We start from the raw sequence: 14032 nt of genomic DNA on the forward strand, positions 1-14032 counted from the left end.
TACAGATAAGTACATAACCAGTCACTAAGTTACATCGCGTTTTGTATGAATCTAGAGCAGGATCTTCGTGCGCTGTGTCCCAGATTACTACGTCTGTTTTCTCAAGAACATCTACGAGAAAATCAATACAAAAGACGCAACCCTGAAGTTGACAACGATGAATTCAAGCTAAAGGCTAGGGTTCACTAATATTCAATCTGGTTATGAATTATGTCTCATCTACAGAAACCGACTCCATGTGTACTTTCAAACGCTGATGTCATAGTTCTACTATCAGGATCTCTACCATAAATTTAACACTATCTTAATGCTCGGTGCACGGCGCTAGAACTCGAGAGTATGTGGGACCAAAAAAAATGGTTCAAATGGCTCTGAGCACTATGGGACTTAACAGCTATGGTCATCAGTCCCCTAGAACTTAGAACTACTTAAACCTAACTAACCTAAGGACATCACACAACACCCAGCCATCACGAGGCAGAGAAAATCCCTGACCCCGCCGGGAATCGAACCCGGAAACCCGGGAGTGGGAAGCGAGAACGCTACCGCACGACCACGAGATGCGGGCTATGTGGGACCAAAACGGAGTACGCTTACTGCAACTTTTCATGAATGGCCACCAGCTGTAAGCTGCCTCTACGTCTAGATTATGCCCTTATGACAAAAACCGATCACTTCAGGTCTTCAGCTCGGTAAGAATATCCACAGCTCCCACTGATGAATACGATAAAAGCGTGTAAAATTGGATGATTGAAGTGGAGGAGACATTTGCTATGTAAGATTACCTTTCAAAGTCAAAGGAAATACAGGGTGTTAAGAAAGTATTCCATATTTTGAGAGGTGGTAGTAAGGACCAAAACAAAACAAAAATATCCACTAAACATAGATTCCTAAATGCTTACCTTAAGAGTTATGAGCACAGGTTCATCTTCCTTGCTGTGAAACACATTCCTTGTTATTGTCCATTGATACAGCACGCAGTCAAAATCGAGTAGTGTTGTTACTGTAAGCATTATTTACAGTTCTGTATCAGAGCAGCGTATGCATTGCTTCTAAGGGAACTATTTTGTGTTCTGATAGGTTTGTGGAAGGTTCTTACACTGCAGTTTTATCTTTGCACTTATCAGTATAATGGAAACCTGTTATTCCACACGGGAAAAGGCAGACTATCTTCTGTTACGCTCTAACAAATCGAAGCAACCATCGAGCCCATGTCCTGTATGTTGAAATAAATCAAGAACAATGTGATCTCATTTGTTAATCCATTTGTTTACTTTCTGTAGGTCGTTGGTATAAGCAAGGAGCTGACAGTAGAAGAGATGCGTTTCACAGCAGCAAAGATGATGAATTGCCCATAGCTCTTAAGGGATTTATTTTAGAGCCCATATTTACGGAATATGTTTTTCTTGTTTTGGTTCACACTACCACCTCTCAAAATCGAAAATTTTTCTTAATATACTATAAACAAACGAAAATAAGACCAACTCTAAAGTATGGATCAGATTCTGTGCGAAAATCAGACGACCGGAAGCTCCAGATTATAGTAAATGGTGTTGCGCTGGTCTCTACAAGTGACCCTAAAACACAGAGTAAGAAACGACCACATCGAAGGCTCATTTGAGATAGCAAACATAGCGAAAAAGCTTCAAGAGAATCCCTTACACTGGTACTGATATTACATGCACCGTGAACGTAACCGTGTAATAAGAACAGAAATATCCAGAAAGAGGTTCTGTACGTCGACGTGGATTAGGATCCGTATGAACGACCTGAAAAGAATGGGACTGCACCCTTATATGACACAAATAGATTCAGATTTGTGTAACAAGATTATGAGGATAGATCCCAAGACACATGGGAAAGAAGCGGGGCAGTTCCTGCCATTATGCAAGACTAGGGAGCTTTAGAGCAGCGAGGAGCAGATTTCAAAGGAAACTGCGAAAAAACTGAGCAAATGAGAAAAAAGAGGAAAACTTGTAACACACCGAATTGTTTCCAAAAGCGTACGGAAATTTGCTTGATAGGTCTTTACTTGAAACTTTCTGGCAGGTTAAAACTGTGTGCCGGACCGAGACTCGAACTCGGAACCTTTGCCTTTCGCGAGCAAGTGCTCTACCATCTGAGCTACCCAAGCACGACTCACGCCCCGTCCTCACAGCTTTACTTCTGCCAGTACCTCGTCTCCTACCTTCCGAACTTCACAGAAGCTCTCCTGCGAATCTAGGCGCTCAGTCCGGAAACGCGAGACTGCTACGGTCGCAGGTTCAAATCCTGCCTCGGGCATGGATGTGTGTGATGTCCTTAGGTTAGTTAGGTTTAAGTAGTTCTAAGTTCTAGGGGACTGATGACCACAGATGTTAAGTCCCATAGTGCTCAGAGCCATCTGAACCATTTTTTTCTCCTGTGAACCTTGCAGAACTAGCACTCCTGAAAGAAAGGATATTGCGGAGACATGGCTTAGCCACAGCCTGGGGGATGTTACCAGAATGAGATTTTCACTCTGCAGCGGAGTGTGCGCTGATATGAAACTACCTGGCAGATTAAAACTGTGTGCCGGACCGAGACTCGAACTCGGGACCTTTGGCACAAGTAAAGCTCTGAGGACGGGGCGTGAGTCGTGCTTGCGTAGCTTAGATGAGCCGGCACGGTAACTCAGCGTGTTCGGACAGAGAGCTGGTTGGCCTCTGTAATAAAAAAAAAAAAAAAATGAGTGGAAGGATCAACAAACGAACTTGACCGGATGTCATGTGACGCCCGCAACGACCAAGCACAACGATCAACAACGAACACAATGCAAAAAAAAAAAAAAAAAAAAAAAAAAAGATGGTAGAGCACTTGCCCGCGGAAGGCAAAGGTTCCGAATTCGAGTCTCGGTCCGGCACACAGTTTTAATCTGCCAGGAAGTTTCATATCAGCACACACTCCGCTGCAGAGTGAAAATCTATTCCGGGTCTTTACTTACTTTGACGAAAGTAAACACATTGCCTGTACCTCAAAACTGTTTCTTCTTGTTCCAGTTATTTTGGAAAATTTCAAAAATAGAGGAAAAAATTTTAAAAAATTACTTTCTCGTGCCATTGGTAGTTGGTGGTGGTGGAGGGGGGGGGGGAATATGGGGAACACCAATGGTAGAATAACGACGGAGCGTCATTTTCCATTTCTCGCCTATGGCGGCAAATCCCCTAGCAACGGCCTTGGAAATAAGACACAGAAGAAGAAGAACACGAAGAAGAAGGAGGTCACATTTCGGAGGTTTTACTCCATCATCAGGTGGCAAGTTTTGGTGTTTGGCTGGCGTTTATTGCTCCCGGGATAAGAATAATGTTGAGATATCTACTATACTGTGCGTCGTCGTTTTCCGTAAGAGCACTAAATTTGAGCTTAACACATTCGCCGTTCATACACTTTGCTAGAGATGCATTTTACGTAAATGTACAGCACTGTAGATACTTGAACATCACATGTTTGCAGGAGAAATGCTCCGGAGGCAAACACCGGAACTGACGCATGAGCAAAGCGTCGTAAATAAATAATAATGTGAAACAACAATATTCAGAGACTGGTTAGGCTGTGTATTGCTTTATAGCCCCCGTCGCTACGCAGAGATGCGTGTGACAGCGGTAGCCGTCGGAGAGTGACTGACCTGCTGTAAGCCCGAGTGGTGCGGTGTGGCGCGGCTGCTACAGCTGGTGCGGCGGCCGACTTTCTGCAGTCCGCTGCTGGTCTTCGGGTTTGCCACTCACCTGCTGCGGCCGCCACCTGCTCAAGGCCCGAGCGACACGGCAGGCGCGACGCTGCTGCCGCCTGCCGGCCGCAGCAAGTGACCCGCGTCATCCGAGTACTTTTCGCTGGAGCGTTGCGTAAGCATGGTTTATACCCAGACCTGGACCCAAGGTTAGGTTCTGGATGGGATTACAATTTGTTACAGTCATCCCTCCCCCCCCCCCCCCCACTCCCCAAAAAATACAGATTACCATTACTCTCGCTTTTAGTGTGCCACAGATGTATACGATTTTAATCTATATAAATAAAAATGAATGTTATTGTACCGGGTGATCAAAAAGTCAGTATAAATTCGAAAACTTAATAAACCACGAAATAATGTAGATAGAGAGGTAAAAATTGACACACGTGCTTGGAATGACATGGGGTTTCATTAGAACAAAAAAAAAGAAGAAAAAAGTAACAAAGTTCACAAAATGTCAGACAGATGCGCGTCGTTTGGTGATGATCGTGTGCTCAGCCGCCACTTTCGTCATGCTTGGCCTCCCAGGTCCCCAGACCTCAGTCCGTGCGATTATTGGCTTTGGCATTACCTGAAGTCGCAAGTGTATCGTGATCGACCGACATCTCTAGTGATGCTGAACGACAACATCCGACGCCAATGCCTCACCATATAAATGGTTCAAATGGCTCTGAGCACTATGGGACTTAACATCTACGGTCATCGGTCCCCTAGAACTTAGAACTACTTAATCCTAACTAACCTAAGGACATCACACTACACCCAGTCATCACGAGGCGGAGAAAATCCCTGACCCCGCCGGGACTCGAACCCGGGAACCCAGGCGTGGGAAGCGAGAACGCTACCGCACGACCACGCCTCACCATAACTCCGGTCATGCTTTACAGTGCTGTTCACAACATTAGTCCTCGACTACAGTTGTTACTGAGGAATGATGGTGGACATATTGAGCATTTCCTGTAAAGAACATAATCTTTGCTTTGTCTTACTTTGTAATGCTAATTATTGCTATTCTGATCAGATGAAGCGCCATCTGTCGAACATTTTTTGAACTTTTGTATGTTTTTTTGGTTCTAATAAAACCCCATGTCATTCCAAGCATGTGTGTCAATTTGTACCTATCTATCTACATTATTCCGTGATTTATTCAGTTTTCAAATTTATACTGACTTTTTGATCACCCAGTATATGTGTCCTCTATGCATTCTTAAACTATTCATCCGATTGCGATGACACTTTGGTGAGTCCTTCTCCGTACGCCTGCAAAGGTTCGTAAATGCAAAAAAAAAAAAAAAAAAAAAAAAAAAAAAAAAAAAAAAAAAAGAGTACAAAGTGTGGTTCAGGAAAAATGACAATATAAGCATTTATTACACAATGTTGCCCACAAGTAACACCAAAATCGTACATTGTTGTGTGCATCGTGTTTAAGGTTTCGTCTTTGGATGGGAAATTGTGCTTGAAAGCAATATTTAAACTCTCACGTACAGAAATATTCTCTTGTCTTCTGTTGTCTCTGGTGAAAAGTTTCGGAATAGTGTGAAACAGCAGACACCGTGCAAGATACGACAGCCTCAGTTACCTGTGTAGCAGTTTCTTCTTACTTTGTGGCGCTGTTTCTTCTTGTGCACCGAAAATGGCTTGTAAATGGAAAGAGACTACGATTCATTGCCAGAACACTTAGTAGGTGCAACAGGTCTACTAAAGAGACTGCTTACACCACGCTTGTCCGCCCTATTCTGGAGTATTGTTGTGCGGTGTGGGATCCGCATCAGATGGGACTGACGGATGGCATCGAAAAGGTACAAAGAAGGTCAGCTCGTTTTGTATTATCGCGAAATAGGGGAGATAGTGTCATTTTCTCTGCCTCGTGATGGCTGGGTGTTGTGTGCTGTCCTTGGGTTAGTTAGGTTTAAGTAGTTCTAAGGTCTAGGGGACTTATGACCACAGCAGTTGAGTCCCATAGTGCTCAGAGCCATTTGAACCATTTTTTTTGGAGATAGTGTCACAGACATGATATATGACTTGGAGTGGCAACCATTAAAACAAAGGCGTTTCTCGTTGCGACGGGATCTTCTCATGAAATTTCAATCACCAGTTTTCTCTTCCGATTGCGAGAAAATTCTGTTGGCACCCACCTACATAGGGAGAAATGATCATCACGATAAAATAAGAGAAATCAGGGCTCGCTCAGAATAATTTAAGTTCTCGTTTTTCCCACGTGCCTTTGGAGAGTGTAACGGTAGAGAGACAGCTTGAAAGTGGTTCATTGAACCCTCTGCCAAGCACTTCATTGTGAATAGCAGAGTAATCACGTAGATGTTGATGTAGGAAGTCTTGAAGGAGAGTTATTAAACAAATGTGCTAGCGAATTATTACATGTGACGTACCAAATGGACTGATCTTTCCTGCGAAGAGGAAGCCTGGTTCTGAGTATTGGAGCGCCAACAAGTCCAGAATAAGACGGAAACAAAAGCTCCTGAGGCCATAAATAATGTACAATACGACACTTTTGGTCACTGGCCAGGGAATGGGCTAAAATAGAAGGTGTAGGCTTTGCCCTCAGGAGTGTTCGCGTGTGAGGCATGGAAAATATGGAATAGTTGTGTGCTTTGTACCGAAAAGAAATTGTTTTAAGAGATTTCATATAACATGCTGCAAAACGCAATCATTTTTTCAGACACAAGAACAACATTGTAGCACTCATGCACCTTTTGTGGGCGATAGTGCCAAATTAAAGGTTAAACAATGAGACACCACCGCGCAAAAATATTCAGATTGATGCATTAATTATTTGAGAATAAGAGCACTTAGTGACTGGCAGCAAACTTTGCATAATTTATAATTTTAAACCTTTGCGAAAAATTTTACTACCCAGAAAATGATGAAATCTAAAAAGGTTGTCACTTACTACATTTTCGCTGTATATGACGTAGAACTGCTGCGTCAGGCGTTTTGATGTACACTGAAGAGCCAAAGAAAGTGGTACACCTGCCTAACATACTGTAGGGCCCTGTGAGCACGCAGAAGTACCGCAACACGATGTGGCATGGACTCGACTAATGTCTGAAGTAGTGCTGGAGGGAACTGACACCATGAAACCTGCAGGGCTGTCCATAAATCCGTAAGAGTACGTGGGGATGGTCTTAAGTAAAATCGGTAAGCGGGTCGAAGGCTTCCATCCAGTCACTCACTGATCAGTCTGGCCTGGCAACGGAAGACAGCAAAACGAAAGCTGAAATTTTAAATTTAGCATTCGAGAAATCTTTCACGCAGGAATATCGTACAAACATACCGCCGTTTGAGTCTCGTACAGACTCCCGTATTGAGGACATAGTGATAGACATCCCTGGGGTTGTGAAGCAGCTGAATGGGTTGAAAATAAATAAACCACCAGGTCCTGATGGGGTTCCAATTCGGTTTTACAGAGAGTACTCTACTGCATTGTATCCTTACTTAGCTTGCATTTATCGCGAATCTCTTGCCCAACGTAAAGTCCCGAGCGACTGGAAAAAAGCGCAGGTGACGCCTGTATATAATAAGGGTAGAAGGACGGATCCTCAAAATTACAGACCAATATCCTTCACATCGGCTTGTTGCAGGATTCTCGAACATATTCTCAGTTCGAATATAATGAATTTCCTTGAGACATAGAAGTTGCTGTCTATGCATCAGCACGGCTTTAGAAAGCATCGCTCCTGCGAAACGCAACTCGCCCTTTTTCCACATGATATCTTGCGAACCATGGATGAAGGGGTATCAGACGGATACCATATTCCTTGACTTCCGGAAAGCGTTTGACTCGGTGCCCCACTGCAGACTCCTAACTAAGGTACGAGCATATGGGATTGGTTCCCAAGTATGTGAGTGGCTCGAAGACTTCTTAAGTAATAGAACCCAGTACGTTGTCCTCGATGGTGAGTGTTCATCGGAGGTGAGGGTAACATCTGGAGTGCCCCAGGGATGTGTGGTAGGTCCGCTGTTGCTTTCTATCTACATAAACGATCTTTTGGATAGGTTGGATAGCAATGTGCGGCTGTTTGCTGATGATGCTGTGGTGTACGGGAAGGTATAGTCGTTGAGTGACTGTAGAAGGATATAAGATGACTTGGACAGGATTTGTGATTGGTATAAAGAATGGCAGCTAACTCTAAATATAGATAAATGTAAATTAATGCAGATGAATAGGAAAAAGAATCCTGTAATGTTTGAATACTTAGTTAGTAGTGTAGCACTTGACACAGTCACGTCGATTAAATATTTGGGCGTAACATTGCAGAGTGATATGAAGTGGGACAACCATGTAATGGCAGTTGTGGGGAAGGCGGATAGTCGTCTTCGGTTCATTGGTAGAATTTTAGGAAGATGTGGTTCATCTGTAACGGAGACCGCTTATAAAACACTAATACGACCTATTCATGAGTACTGCTCGAGCGTTTGGGATCCCTATCACGTCGGATTGAGGGGGGACATAGAAGCAATTCAGAGGCGGGCTGCTAGATTTGTTACTGGTAGGTTTGATCATCACGCGAGTGTTACGGAAATGCTTCAGGAACTCGGGTGGGAGTCTCTAGAGGAAAGGAGGCGTTCTTTTCGTGAATCGCTACTGAGGAAATTTAGAGAACCAGCATTTGAGGCTGACTGCAGTACAATTTTACTGCCGCTAACTTACATTTCGCGGAAAGACCACAAAGCTAAGATAAGAGAGATGAGGGCTCGTACAGAGGCATATAGGCAGTCATTTTTCCCTCGTTCTGTTTAGGAGTGGAACAGGGAGAGAAGATGCTAGTTGTGGTACGAGGTACCCTCCGCCACGCACCGTATGGTGGATTTCGGAGTATGTATGTAGATGTAGTAGTTCCCTTCTGAACATCACGTCGAAATGCACCCCAGTAATGCTGTAAAATGTTCTTGTCTAGGGAGTTTGGTGGCTAGCGGAAGTGTTTAAACTCAGAAGAGTTTTCCTAGAGCCACTCTGTAGCAATTCTGGACGTGTGGGGTGTCGAATTGCCCTACTGGGATTGCTCAAGACCGTCGGTATGCACAATGGACATGAATGGCTGCAGGTGTTCAGACAGGATTCTTACGTACATGTCACCTGTCAAAGTCGTATCTAGACGTATCAGGGGTCCCATATCACACCAACTGTACACGTCCCACACCGTTACAGAGCCTCCACCAGCTTGAACAGTCCCCTGCTGACATGCACGGTCCATGGATTCATAAGGTTGTCTCCATACCCGTACATGTCCATCCGCTCGGTAAAATTTGAAACGAGACTCGGCCGACCAGGCATCATGTTTCCAGTCATTAACAGTCCAATGTCGGTGTTGACAGGCCCAGGCAAGGCGTAAAGTTTTGTGTTATGCAGTCAGCAAGGGTTCACGAGTGGGCCTTCGGCTCCGAAAATACGTATCGATGATGTTTCGTTGAATGGTTCGCACAGTGAAACTTGTTGATGGCACAGCGTTGAAATCTGCAGCAATATGCGGAAGGGCTGCACTTTTGTCACATAAGATGATTTTCTTCAGTCTTCGTTGGTCCCGTTCTTGCAGGATCTTTTTCCGGCGGCAGCGATGTCTGAAACTGAATGTTTTACAGGATTCCTGATATTCATGGTACACCCGTGAAAAGGTCGTACGGGAATATCCCCACTGCATCGCTATCTCGCAGATGCTGTGTCCCGTCGCTTGTGCGCCGACTACAGCACCGCGTTCGAACTGACTTAAATCTTGGTAACCTTCCATTGTAGCAGCAGTAACCAATCTAAAATCTCCGCCAGATACTTGTTGTCTTATACAGGGTGTTACAAAAAGGTACGGCCAAACTTTCAGGAAACATTCCTCACACACAAAGAAAGAAAATATGTTATGTGGACATGTGTCCGGAAACGCTTTCTTTCAATTTTAGAGCTCATTTTATTACTTCTCTTCAAATCACATTAATCATGGAATGGAAACACACAGCAACAGAACGTACCAGCGTGACTTCAAACACTTTGTTACAGGAAATGTTCAAAATGTCCTCCGTTAGCGAGGATACATGCATCCACCCTCCGTCGCATGGAATCCCTGATGCGCTGATGCAGCCCTGGAGAATGGCGTATTGTATCACAGCCGTCCACAATACGAGCACGAAGAGTCTCTACATTTGGTACCGGGGTTGCGTAGAAAAGAGCTTTCAAATGCCCCCATAAATGAAAGTCAAGAGGGTTGAGGTCAGGAGAGCGTGGAGGCCATGGGATTGGTCCGCCTCTACCAATCCATCGGTCACCGAATCTGTTGTTGAGAAGCGTACGAACACTTCGACTGAAATGTGCAGGCGCTCCATCGTGCATGAACCACATGTTGTGTCGTACTTTTAAAGGCACATGTTCCGGCAGCACAGGTAGAGTGTCCCGTATGAAATCGTGATAACGTGCTCCATTGAGAGTAGGTGGAAGAAACTAAAATGAGCTCTAACATGGAAATTAAACGTTTCCGGACACATGTCCACATAACATCTTTTCTTTATTTGTGTGTGAGGAATGTTTCCTGAAAGTTTGGCCGTACCTTTTTGTAACACCCTGTATACGCGTAGCCGTCCGTACTGCCGTATTCTGCCTGTTTGCATATCTCTGCATCTGAATTGCATGCCTATACCAGTTTCTTTGGTGCTTCAGTGTATTATTACGTTACTACTAACTCTGTTTGCAACATATTTCCCATGCAGTGTTCACATATATCTCTAAATGTTCCGGCAAATTTATATGACTATACGACACATACTTCAGGAGATATGACGTCATGAACATTGAAATAAATACGAAACTCCTGCGACAGGCATGACGTTCTGTTTTATTAGTTCTTTATTACTAAAGCTGTTCGGCGACACATATCGCAATCGTATTGAAAAAAAGTGGGTTAAACAACGGACGCTCGATAATATTCTGCGATTTGCGATTAGGAACAATTACATTTTCTATTCGTTTGTTCTTAATAGCGTATCTCGGAAAGTTCTTAACAGATTGATTTGAAATTTTGACACAACGTTGCTGTCTAATACGTGTCTTGGAGCTCTACAGCAGCGTGAACTTACCTGCACAGCTGAAAATTTCGTTTAAAATAAAAATACCATCACTGCTGAAAGTTGTTTATTACCTCTTGCCTTTAAATGTAGTTCGTAGTACGTTCGACAGCGTAGTTCTTAAGTGAAATCATCTAGGCAAATAGAAAACTTGGAAGGTTACCTTGAATAAAGACCAGAGGAGTGAAAAATAAGTTCGTAATAGTCCCACATGTTATGGACGCTTAATATAATGTTCAGTAATCGAATACAAAATCCCGTGTTTCACAGGCAAATCCCGTACAAGGGACCACATGTGTTTACTACATCTCCATCCATATACAATAGAGAAAGAAAATCGTGATATATTAGCATTAACGTCTGAAATATTATTTGATGAGTGGAAAAGCAATGAAATAAGCAAATGATAATCTCGAATGACCAAGTAAAAATACGATATTGATTCCCACATGTTCTAGCGATGTTATGAACTCGAACAAAGACCTGAGGTTGCCCACGTTAGACATTATTGTAGACTATTTCGTTCAAAGAAATCTAACGTACAGTTAGCTGAAAACGTACTGTCACATAAATGAAACACATGCGAACGCATGATGTTAAAGCAGTATTAATTTCAATGAAACTGCAATTCAAAAACAAGCTCAGATGTTTTTTTAACATCCGAGCTAGTACGGTGCTTCACACTGCTCTTTATATGTTTCATATTGCGGGCATTAAACGTTCAGTTAACATTTCCGTAAAAAAAGACTGTGAGATTTTGTCCGTGATAAGTTGTGTCGTCACTTCATTGCGTGTGGCTTCATTTGATGTGTAACTAACTATACGTATATGTGCCTACAACGTGTAACTATACGTATATATGCCTGCAACCCATAGTTTAATGGACTGCACATGTACACACAATTAAGGCACACCACTTGACGTACAGAACAGACCACAGCAACATACATATTCGAAACAACACAATAATCTATTGTTGTTGTTTCCTGTCAAATATGGGTTGTTGTTACTTCCAGTTTTAGGCCTAGTTCCACTTATGGTACGGAACTTGAACTCTGTTTACCTGAAGCTTTTTGAACTTTTTCAGTTATTGGGGGGGGGGGGGGGGGGGGTTGTTTTGAGGAAGGAGACCAGAGAGCGAGGTCATCGGTCTCATCGGATTAGGGAAGGACGGGGAAGGAAGTCTGCCGTGCCCTTTCAAAGGAACCATCCCTGGAGCGATTTAGGGAAATCACGGAAAACCTAAATCAGGATGGCCGGACGCGGGATTTCAGTTATGACTCACTTCAGTAAGTACCAGTTATGGGGGAATTTGATAATACATCACGCTCCACAAAATAAAAACTGTAATTGTTTCTTTCTGACATATGTCAGTTGTTCTTCCTCTTTTGTTGTTACTGATTTTAGAGGGGTAAATTGGTTAAACATACTTTCAGCGGTTTAAGAGGATATTATTGGCTTATTTTGCCAGATTTTCTATTCTAGACATAGCTGCTGTGCGCATTATGAACCTTAAAATATGTGTGTTTGTCTTGTAAGCGTCACAAATAGAGACAGCGTTAATTCTCTAGCTAGTTTTGTTTCCGTGCGTGCAACTTCGGTGGCTACCCATTTTACAAATGTCTATTCCTCATCAACTGCCACTTAGTATCTGCAGTCTCCGAGCACTACGAAAGAAACATCATTACTCTGTACTTTAATATCACATTTCCTCGCGCACTCATTCTTCCTTCAGATTCTCTTACGGTTCAACCGACACTTCATCACTACCAAATTATGACCTGAGACTATAACTATTCCTGGGCACTGCTTATTACATTTCTACAGCGACTTTTTGAGTTTGTGATCTGCGTCTCGGCACGATCTAATTCGTCTGGTGTCTTTGTGTGTCTCACGTTCTTTTCCAAGCATATTTCCTTCCTTGTGAACTTTGGCTAGTACCTTTGTTATTACTGCACGGTCCAGTCACAATATTGTGACCACCGACTATGTTCGACGTCAATAACCAATCACAGACGGCAGGTGGGAGCTTTAGCATATAAAGCGTGTCGAGGAGAGGGGGGGGGGGGGCGGAAAACAATGTAATCGTTGCTCTAATACGGAAACGGAGCGATTAATGTGATCTCCAAATAGGCATGATCATTGGCTTTCGGGCCAAAGATGAAAGTTTGTAAACCGTTCGCGTGCCGATGTGGTTAAAATATAGCATTGCATGGCAAAACGGCGCTGTCCGAAACCGGCACCAAGGCAACTGTGATGCACCATGGGATATACTAGATGACAGGGGTGAACGTCGGCTGCAGAGATATAAACTGGCGAATAGACATGCAACTGTTGAGCAACTGACCGGCCAAATGAACCAAAGCACTAACAACAGTATCTCCTCAACGATCATTCTGCGAACATTGCTGCGAATGGGCCTCTGGAGCAGGTCACTGGTTCGTGACCATGCTGACTGCTGTTCATCAGCGACGAAGGCTGGAATTTGCACGTCAGTACGGCAACTGGACGTCCACTGAGTGAAGACAAGTGACCTTCTCAGATGAATCACGTTTTACGCTCCATCGGACAGATGGCTGTTGGCATGTACGGTGTGAAACATCTAAAAGTAAACACACTGGAACAATCGCTGGAAGAGTCTAGGCACCTACCAGCAGGACAATGCGACGTGTCACACAGCTCGCAGTGTGCGTGAGTGGCTCGAAAAGCGTCGGGATGAGTTTACTGTACTCCTCCAGCCATCAAACTCCTCGGATTTAGACCCAATCGATCAGGCTGCTCGCCGCATGTATCCTCAACCGAGAAAACAATTGCAGTCAGCCACAGCACTGGAGTTGGCATTGCTCCACATCCTTGTCGGTACCTTTCAGAACTTCACTGACACTCTTCATGCATGTCTCGCAACACTCTACGCTGTAACAGGTGTTTTTACAGGCTTCTGGCAGGTAATCACATTAACATGACTGTGTTGTGGGTGGGTGCTAGGAGATGCCGTATTAAAACTCAGCTAGAACTTTCCAAATGATTTATTTGTTTTCACTACAGCGCCCCGTTCACCTCAGTCTGCGTCACAGGGTCCCGCAATGTTGAGGCCACTGCCCCAGTGATCCAGTGCAGCGCGGTGCTATGTGTCGGCCTTGTAGGATCGCATCGTCAGGGCTGCGCCTGCAGTCAGCTCAGTGGTCTTCTTTCCGTTTGACTCAGCGCTGCTCCACTGGGAGCCGC

General features: G+C 44.0%; 1 protein-coding gene across 1 annotated transcript in view; it reads right to left on the reverse strand.

Annotated features, from left to right (window-relative positions):
* LOC126235458 (high-affinity choline transporter 1-like) overlaps positions 1–3736 on the reverse strand; it is a 402761-nt gene extending 399025 nt beyond the window's left edge. The window contains exon 1 of the mRNA XM_049944181.1: positions 3644–3736. The gene's annotated coding sequence lies outside the window, so the exon portion shown is untranslated. The remainder of the gene's footprint in view (positions 1–3643) is intronic.
* Positions 3737–14032: the final 10296 nt, after the last annotated feature.

This window comes from Schistocerca nitens, chromosome 2, assembly GCF_023898315.1.
Source record: "Schistocerca nitens isolate TAMUIC-IGC-003100 chromosome 2, iqSchNite1.1, whole genome shotgun sequence".
Taxonomy (NCBI): domain Eukaryota; kingdom Metazoa; phylum Arthropoda; class Insecta; order Orthoptera; family Acrididae; genus Schistocerca; species Schistocerca nitens.